Genomic DNA, 10,145 nt, shown 5'->3' with positions numbered 1-10,145 from the left:
GAAGCTGAAGCAGTGGCTGTCGAGCGGTCCATTCAGGACAACGTGCCACTCGGCGAGGACGCCAATCGAGATCTGCTCCGGGCGCATATCCGCGTAGGCAAAGTGAGTCCTTTCATCGGTCGACTGAGAGAAGTCGTTGGCCGAATTGACAAGGAACTTTGGCCAGAAGACGAGTCGCGGCAGGAGATGGAGACCCTGATGGCGCGATTGGAGGAGATTCCGAGCCGAGTGCAATCGTGGAAGAAATCGGCAGCGCGTTGCGGTGCTGATGTTGCCCTGTCCTTGGTCCGAGTCCATTGCAAGGAGGTGCGGGAAGAGAAGCTGAAGACACTGAAGGTCGCCAACACGAAGAAGCTTCGATTCGAAGACTTCATGGAGACGTTCCTTGAGACTGCTACCCGCATCGCCGACGGAATCGACTTGGACACTTTCGTGGAGCCCTCAAGTCCTGGCGCCGACCCAGCTGACGCGTAATAAAACTTTATCCTCGGTATGCCGAGTGTTTATCTGTAAGGTACTTTGGCCACTTCTGTTGGCTGTCACACCTTTAAATCGGTGCGGGTAAGCTTGATCCGTACCGAGTTAACTATCTTTTCGAGAATTTTGGAATCCGAATGAAAGCGTTTACTCTTGTGTTTGAATGTTGTTTCGAGTGCGACATTTAGTGCATACTCGGAGAAGGTTAGTACTTAGGTGATTTCTGAATCACAGCTAAGTCTCCGAGTGTGTCGTTAGTGCGCGCTCGGAGGAAGTTATTATTTAGGCGATTTGGGATCGCAACTGAGTCTCCGAGTGCGATGTTTAGAGCACACTCGAAGGAGAAAAGTACTTAGGTGATTCTGAATCACAGCTAAGTCCCCAAGTGCGATGTTTAGTGCACACTCGGAGGAAGTTAGTACTTAGGCGATTAAGGATCGCAGCTAAGTCCCCGAGTGCGACGTTTAGTGCACACTCGGAGGAAGTTAGTACTTAGGCGATTCAGGATCGCAGCTAAGTCCCCGAGTGCGACGTTTAGTGCACACTCGGAGGAAAGTATTACTTAGGTGATTAAGGATCGCAGCTAAGTCCCCGAGTGCGACGTTTAGTGCACACTCGGAGGAAGTTAGTACTTAGGCGATTCAGGATCGCAGCTAAGTCCCCGAGTGCGACGTTTAGTGCACGCTCGGAGGAAGGTATTACTTAGGTGATTCTTGATCAGAGCTAAGTCCCCGAGTGCGACGTTTAGTGCACAGTCGGAGGAAGTTAGTACTTAGGCGATTCAGGATCGCAGCTAAGTCCCCGAGTGCGACGTTTAGTGCACGCTCGGAGGAAGGTATTACTTAGGTGATTCTTCATCAGAGCTAAGTCCCCGAGTGCGACGTTTAGTGCACACTCGGAGGAAGTTAGTACTTAGGCGATTCAGGATCGCACCTAAGTCCCCGAGTGCGACGTTTAGTGCACACTCGGAGAAAGTTAATACTTAGGCGATTCAGGATCGCAGCTAAGTCTCCGAGTGTGACGTTTAGTGCACACTCGGAGGAAGTTAGTACTTAGGCGATTCAGGATCGCAACTAAGTTTTTTTGTGTGTGTGTGTGTGTGACCGGAGTCTGCGACCGTGGAAAAACTGAATGTGTTGTGTATTATTTCATCAATACTTGTTCGTTACACTGCTTCAGTCGGCGATCACGTATAGAAACGCTTGAGGAGGTCTCCGTTCCATGCACGCGGCTCATCTGTCTCCCTCTGAATGTTGTAGAGTCTGTATGCTCCGTTGTTCAGCACCTTGGAGATGATGAAAGGCCCTTCCCAGGCCGGAGTCAGTTTGTGAGGTCTTTGTTCATCCACTCGGAGTACTAAGTCGCCTGCTTGGAATGTGCGACTCCTGACGTGACGCGCATGAAAGCGCCGCAGATCTTGCTGGTAAATAGTTGAGCGAGTTAATGCCATCTCACGTTCTTCCTCCAGAAGATCTACTCCATCTTGCCTCGCTTGTTCCGCTTCAGCTTCGGAGAAGAGTTCGACTCGTGGGGCGTTATGAAGCAGGTCACTCGGAAGGACCGCTTCTGCTCCATAAACGAGGAAGAATGGTGATCGCCCTGTTGATCTGTTCGGAGTGGTGCGGAGGCCCCAAAGCACTGAAGGTAACTCGGTGACCCATGCGCCAGCAGCGTGTCCCACCTCTCGTAGGAGTCGGGGCTTCAAACCTTGAAGAATAAGCCCATTCGCCCGTTCATCTTGTCCGTTGAATTGAGGATGTGCCACGGAAGCAAAATCCACTCGGATACCCTAACTCGCACAGAAACCTTTGAATCTGTCCGAGTCGAAGTTTGTCCCATTGTCCGTGATTATGCTGTGAGGTACCCTGAATCTGGAAATGATGTCCCTGACAAACTTGACAGCTATTGAGGCGTCGAGTTTCTTGATGGGCTTGGCTTCTATCCATTTTGTAAACTTGTCAACTGCCACCAACAGATGTGTGTAGCCTCCTTGGCCTGTCTTGAATAGTCCGACTGTATCTAATCCCCAAACTGCGAATGGCCACACAAGAGGGATTGTCTTCAATGCAGATGTTGGCTGGTGGGACTTGTTGGAGTAGAACTGACAGCCTTCACATCGGTCGACCATATCTTTAGCCATCTCGTTTGCCTGCAGCCAAAAGAAACCGGCTCTGAACGCCTTGGCGACGATTGCTCTCGAAGAAGCGTGATGACCACAAGTTCCCGAGTGAATATCCTCTAGGATCAACTGCCCTTCCTCTGGGGAAATGCAACATTGAAGAACGCCTGAAACACTCTCCTTGTACAATTGGCCATCAATGACAGTGAATGCCTTCGACCTGCGAACTATTTGCCTGGCTTGGACTTCGTCTTCTGGAAGTTCTTGCCTCAGGATATACACAATGATCGGCACAGTCCAATCGGGAATGACAGCCAGAATCTCCATGACCAGATCAACCACAGCAGGTACATCGACTTCAGTCGGATCTGTTGCGCTCTTGGGTTGTACCGGTTCTTCTGTGAAGGGTTCTTCTTTGACTGAGGGAAGATGGAGGTGCTCGAGGCAGACTTCACTCGGGACTGGTCTCCGAGTGGATCTGAGTTTTGCCAACTCATCAGCTGCTTGGTTCTTCAGTCTCGGAACATGGTGGAGCTCTAGACCTTCAAACTTCTTCTCCAGCTTCCTCACTGCATTGAAGTATGTTTTCATGGTGGGGTTCCTTACGTCCCACTCTTTCATCACTTGATTGACCACCAAATCCGAATCGCCGTAGACCATCAAGCGACGGACGCCGAGTGAGATGGCCATGCGCAATCCATAGAGGAGAGCTTCATACTCTGCCTCGTTGTTGGAGGAATCAAAGTGTATCTGAAGCACGTACTTGAGCTTGTCGCCCTTTGGTGATATGATCACAACACTAGTGCCGGAGCCATTCAACATCTTAGACCCATCGAAGAACATTGTCCAATGAGCCGAGTAGATGTGGGTCGGTTGCTGTTGTTCTACCCATTCTGCCATAGAGTCAGCCAGGGCTTGAGACTTAATAGCTTTCTTGGCCTCGAACTTGATGTCACAGTACAACATCTCCATTGCCCACTTTGCCACTCGGCCTGATGCGTCTCAAATGTGGAGAATTTCCGACAACGGAGCATCAGAAACGACAGATACCGAGTGGTCTTGGAAATAATGAGCCACCTTCTTCGCAGTCATATAGATCCCATAGATAAGTTTTTGATAATGGGGATACCTCTGTTTGGAAGGAGTCAGGACTTCGGAGACGTAGTACACTGGCCGCTGAACTTTGTATGCTTTGCCTTCTTCTTCTCTCTCGACTGTAAGAACAGTACTGACGACTTGATTTGTAGCCGTGATATATAGAAGAAGGGGTTCTTTACTGAGCGGAGCAGTAAGAACCGGCTGGTTGGAAAGTAGGACTCTAAGGTCGTCGAATGCGACTTGGGCTTCGTCTGTCCACTCAAAGGTATCTGATTTCTTCATGAGTCGGTACAGAGGGAGTGCTTTTTCGCCGAGTCGACTGATGAACCTGCTCAAAGCCGCTAGGCAACCTGTGAGCCGTTGAACATCGTGTATTCTGACCAGCCTCTCCATTCGGACGATGGTCCCGATCTTTTCGGGGTTGACGTCGATCCCTCGTTCGGAAACGAAGAAACCGAGTAACTTTCCGCTGGGAACACCGAATGAACCTTTGGCTGGGTTGAGCTTGATATCGTACCTACGAAGGTTGGCGAATGTTTCTGCCAAGTCAGTCAGCAGGTCGGAACCTTTGCGTGATTTAACTATGATATCATCCATATATGCCTCCACATTGCGACCGATCTGGTCGAGGAGACATTTTTGGATCATGCGCATAAAGGTAGCTCCTGCATTCTTCAGACCGAAAGGCATAGTGATGTAGCAGAAGCACCCGAATGGGGTGATGAAGGCTGTTTTTAACTCATCGGGACCATACAGACGGATCTAATGATAGCCCGAATAGGCATCAAGAAATGACAAATGCTCGCATCCCGCAGTCGAATCGACAATTTGATCTATGCGGGGGAGCGGAAAATGGTCTTTCGGGCAGACCTTATTAAGATGCTTGAAGGCAATGCACATTCGGAGCCACTTGTCCTTCTTGGGCACCATGACGACATTGGCGAGCCACTCGGAGTGGTGAACCTCGCGAATGAAGTTGGCGGCCAACAACTTGGCCACCTCTTCTCCGATTGCCTTCCTCATGTGTGCGGCGGACTGGCGTAGGCGCTCTCGGACGGGCCGAGCGACGGGATCCACGTGCAATCGGTGCTCAGCCAACTCCCTAGGTACACCTGGCATGTCAGAGGGTTTCCATGCGAAGATGTCCCAGTTCTCACGGAGGAATTGGGTGAGCTCGGCTTACTATTTAGGATCGAGGGTGGTGGAGATGTTCGTCGGGGCGGCAGAGTCGTCCGTCGGGTGGATGCTGACCTTCTTCGTCTCCCCCGCCGACTGGAACGCGGACTCAGAAGCTGGTTTCTTTGAGCGCATCAGGTCGGCAGGGTCGACTGCCTTCTTGTACTCGTCGAGCTCGAGTACAGCCATCTGCTGGTCGGCGATTCTTGATCCCTGTTGCAGACACTCTTCGGCTCGCTGACGGTTGCCCGTGATGGTGATCACGCCTTTCGGGCCTGGCATCTTCAACTTCAAGTATATATAGCATGGACGTGCCAGGAAGCTCACATATGCTAGGCGGCCCAGAATTGCATGGTAAGCGCTCTGGAAATCCACCACCTCAAATGTGAGCTTCTCCTTGCGAAAGTTCTTGTCGGAGCCGAAAACGACGTCCAACGCGATCTGGCCGAGTGACTTGGCCTTCGGTCCAGGGACGACTCCGTGGAACTGCATATTGCCCTCGCTGAGTCTGGACATCGGAATGCCCATTCCCTTGAGAGTGTCGGCATACATGATGTTCAGTCCGCTACCGCCGTCCATGAGAACTTTGCGCAGTCGGACTCCTTCCACCACCGAGTCGATGACCAGAGCCTGTCTTCCTGGGGTGGGGACATGCGCTGGATGATCCGACTGGTCAAAGGTGATCGCAGTCTGAGACCATTTAAGGAACTTGGGGTTGGTCGGAATGGCCATGTTGACCTCCCTGTTCACCAGCTTCAGTCGACTCTTGCTTTCGATGTCAGGAAAAATCATGAGGGTTGCATGGACTTGGGGGAACGGATCCTCCTTATCCTCCTAATCTTGTTCAGGATCTTTCTCACTCGGTTGTCCCTCGCTGAACCCCTCGATCAGGAGACGACACTGTCGAGTGGTATGCTTCGCGTATATGGGGTTGCCTTCTTCGTCCATCTTCGCGTGAACCGGACAAGGCTGGTCCAGGATGGGATTGTTGAACGGCTTCTTCTTGGGGGTAAACTGCGCCTTCCCTTTGCCCTTGAACTTGGCACTGGTCACAGCTGCAGCTTCTGCTTGCGGTGTGGGCGGAACCTTCTGTTTCTGCTTAAGAGTGTTAACTCCGTCGACATCGCCGACTGTCTTGTGCTTGCCGCTCCGGATGCGGTCCTCTTCTTCGCCATTTGCATAGCGAGCCGCTATCTCCATCATCTTGCTCATGGAGATGTCGCATGTTCGACCGAACTTTAGGTACAGCTCTCTGTACCGCACGCCTGCCTTGAAGGCACAGACTGCTTGATGCTCGGTGACGTTCTCCACCGTGTGGTAGAGAGTTGTCCAACGCTGGATGAAGTCGCGCAGGGGCTCATTCGGCTTCTGGACACAATGCTGGAGCTCCACAAGGCCTGCAGGGCGTTTGCACGTCCCTTCGAAAGTCCTGATGAACACTCGGGCCAGATCTGCCCAACTATAAATAATCGAGGGGGCCAACTGGTTCAGCCACGCTCGCGCCAAACCGTCGAGCATCAGAGGGAGGTGCTTCATAGCGACATGGTCGTTCCCTCCTCCGATCTGGACTGCCACTCGGTAATCGTCTAGCCATGTTTCAGGCTTGGATTCCCCCGTAAATTTACCGATAACCGCTTGCAATCGGAAGTTGGGCGGGATGTCAGCCGAGCGGATGGCTCGACTAAAATACTCAGGGCCGGACACGATGGTCCTGCTTCTGCTTGGACCATATCGTGACCATCGCGGTGGGCTCGACCCCTGTCGACCCTTCGCTGGGCGATTCGCCCTCTTGCGTCGGGTCTTGGGTCGTAAGTGTCGCCGACTGAACGCCAATCATCATGATGCCGGGACCCATAGGGCCCACCCCGCGGAGGGGTGCGTGAGCGGCGGCGATCTTTGCGGATCATGGAGCGACTGCCTCCCCTGTGGTGCTGATGGGAACCAGGGCTGTGAACCGACCGATGCGTGTTTGCATGGACGGAACTATTGTAGATCTGGTTGTGCGACTGGGAGACTGCCGAATTCTGCTGCTGCGCCGTGTGCAACAGAGCTCGGATCTGCTCGATTCCCCTTCCTGCCTCCGAATCAGTCGGCTGGAGGGAATCGGCAATCTTGTCAGCCGCAGCCAAGTTGAGGAGAGGTGTGCGGAACAACTCCACGTTGCTCCGCCGAGTGTGCCGACTGGCAGAACGGTGAGGTGGACGGCGTGCACCGGATGCTTCACCGATCTCGCGCTCGCTCCGGCCAGCTTGACGTGGATCTTCATGGGAGTTGGCCATGTGTACTTCTGCTGTAGGCCCGCGACCCGCGTACTCGGAAGGAAACTCAGTCGGAACTGAGCTCGAGCGCTGGGAACGCGGGGCGACCACAACAGACTCCAGAACTGCCACTTGAGAAGACGCGCTCGGGCATGCTGCACCCAACGTTGGAGACGCGGATGGCGGGACCGCTTGCTGCGGCGCATGACGGAGGTGCAGGTCGACAACGGAGCCGATTGTTGGAGAAGAAGAACGCCGCGGGCGCCGGCACGGAAGTGCGTGGCCCCGCGACGGGGAAGCGCCTCGACGTCGAGAGGCGCCTCCCGAAGCCACACTGAATCATTGACGGTGAAGGAGAGAGCGCCGAAGAAGATCTGGTGACCCATGCTCGAATCTCCACCGGTCGACATGATGAAAGGAAGTAGTCGCAAACTCGCCGGAAGTCGCTTAGACACCTGCCCCACGGTGGGCGCCAACTGTCGTGGGTATTAGCCTGACAGTAGATGTGTAGGGTACGAATGAGATGGGCAGAGTCCTAGCTACGGCGAGGTTGTATGAGTTCAGGCCCCTCTGCGGTGGAGGTAACAGCCCTACGTCTCAGTGCTCTCGGAGCTTGTTGTCGAGTGGAATATGGAATACAATTATTTGCTAACCCCTTTACCAGTGGGGGAGGGTGGCTTATATAGAGTCCGATGCCCTCCACAACGGTTCTGATTCACGGGCGGAGTAACGGGGGTTGAATGCGTACGTTACAGGTAACGTATGCCCTAAATGCTAATAAATGCACCCGGAAACGCATGGCAGTTTCTCTCCACAGAGGTTACGATGTACCGAGTGTATCCAGTCGGTTAGCCTGGTATCCTCCGAATGCTAGTCTCCGACTGGATGATTCAGGACCTGTTATCGACTGGATGATGGGGACTCCTTAATTCAGTCGGGGCAGACTTAAGGTCCTGTCCTTTGTGTGGGGTAGTCCTTGGGTAGGACCTGTATGGCAGGCCTATGACCCTACCCTAGGACTATGACCCCATCACATCTAGTGTATTGAGTTCGTAAAAACAGAGTAATGCCTTAAGCAAGATGACATGATGTAGATGGACAATCTCAAATCTATGATGCAAGCCCGTCTTGTTACCCTTGATGGCAACAACAGGATGCGTGCCTTGATGCCCCTTCTGTCACTGGGAAAGGTCACCGCATAGGATGAACCCAAAACCAAGCACTTCTCCCATTGCAAGAATCATAGATCTAGTTGGCCAAACAAAACCCAAGACTCGGAGAGACTTACAAGGATATCAAATAATGCATATAAGAAATCAGCAAAGAATCAAATATAATTCATAGATAATCTGATCACAAATCCACAATTTATCGGATCTCGAGAAACACACCGCCAAAGAGGATTACATCGGATAGATCTCCATGAAGATCATGGAGAACTTTGTATTGAAGATCCAAGAGAGAGAAGAATCCATCTAGCTACTAACTACGGACCCGTAGGTCTGAAGTGGACTACTCACGAGTCATTGGAGGGGCGATGATGTTGATGTAGAAGCCCTCCAGCTCCAAAGTCCCCTCCGGCAGGGCACCGGGAAGGGTCTCCAGATGAGATCTCGCGGAAACGGAAGCTTGCGGCGGCGGAAAATGGTTTCGTGGACGCCCTGATTTTTTCTGGGATTTTAAGGAATATATAGGCCAAAGAGCTAGGGCAGGGGAGCGCCAGGGAGGCCACAAGCCTGGTCACCGTGGGCCATCCTGGCCGCGGCAATAGGGCTTGTGGGCACCCTGTGGGCCTCCTTCCTTGTCCCTCAAGTCCCCCGATCTTCTTCCGTTCTAGGAAAATTCATTTTGGTTATTTTATTCCGTTTGGACTCCGTTCCAAAATCAGATCTGAAAAGACTCAAAAACACAGAAAAAACAGGAACTGGCACTTGGCACTGAATTAATAAGTTAGTCCCAAAAAATATATAAAAGGTATATAAAACATCCAAAGTTGACAAGATAAGAGCATGAAACCATCAAATATTATACATACGTTTGAGACGTATCACATACCTACCGATCATGTCTTTTCCATAGCCATTCCGAGATATATTGCCATGCAAATGCCATCGTCAATTCACATGACTAGTTCGTTCATCATTATAAAGCTTTGCATGACCATATAGAGGTGACATAGTATTTGTGGCAAAGCCACCAATCGTCATGTTTTTGATACATATCATGCTAGATATTTGCACATCGTGGTACACTACCAGAGGCATTCATTTAGAGTAATATCATTCTATCAGTTTTCATCATGAGTTGTATGTAAATAAAAGTGTGATTTTCATAATTATTAGAGAATCGTCTGAGTGAGGAAAAAAATGGGGGACGCCAAATGATCCCACCATAATGAAAATAAAAATGAATGCTAGTAAATAGATAATGGACTTTGCTACTATCCTTTACGACACTTGTGCCTGAAAGTGGCAACTTGATCTTCATATAGAGATTCTCATGTTATATCATTCATATGCTAGTGGGAATCACTTTTTAGAACACTTGGTTTGTATATTACGATAATGAGCTTCCTCAAATGTCAGAGATCTTCTTGAGCAAGCAAGTTGGATACACACCCCACTTAGCTTTAGTGGAGTTTTCATACACTTATAGCTCTTGTGCATCATTTGCATGGAAATCCCTACACCTTGCATCAATCTATCCAATGGCATCTCTATGGCTCGTTGCTACGCCTAGTTGTCGGAGACTATATTATCCACTTTTAACCCTATGAAACCTACCACCTTATTCTGTTCCACCTTTATGCTATGTCCAATGGTTCACACTCATGTATTGCGTGAAGAATAAAAAGTGGTTGCGTATTGAAAAAGTACAATCCAATTTCCTGGATGGAACACCGTGGTGCTTGACATTTGTATTAATGTGGTGAAGATGGAGCCATGCCTTGCTAATATAATAAACATGGAAGGGGGTAGAACAATATTTGAGGATCGTACACTTTGAAAGATTAATGA

The sequence above is a fragment of the Hordeum vulgare genome, chromosome 1H, assembly GCF_904849725.1.
Source record: "Hordeum vulgare subsp. vulgare chromosome 1H, MorexV3_pseudomolecules_assembly, whole genome shotgun sequence".
Lineage (NCBI taxonomy): Eukaryota > Viridiplantae > Streptophyta > Magnoliopsida > Poales > Poaceae > Hordeum > Hordeum vulgare.
This window is presented reverse-complemented; position numbering follows the sequence as displayed.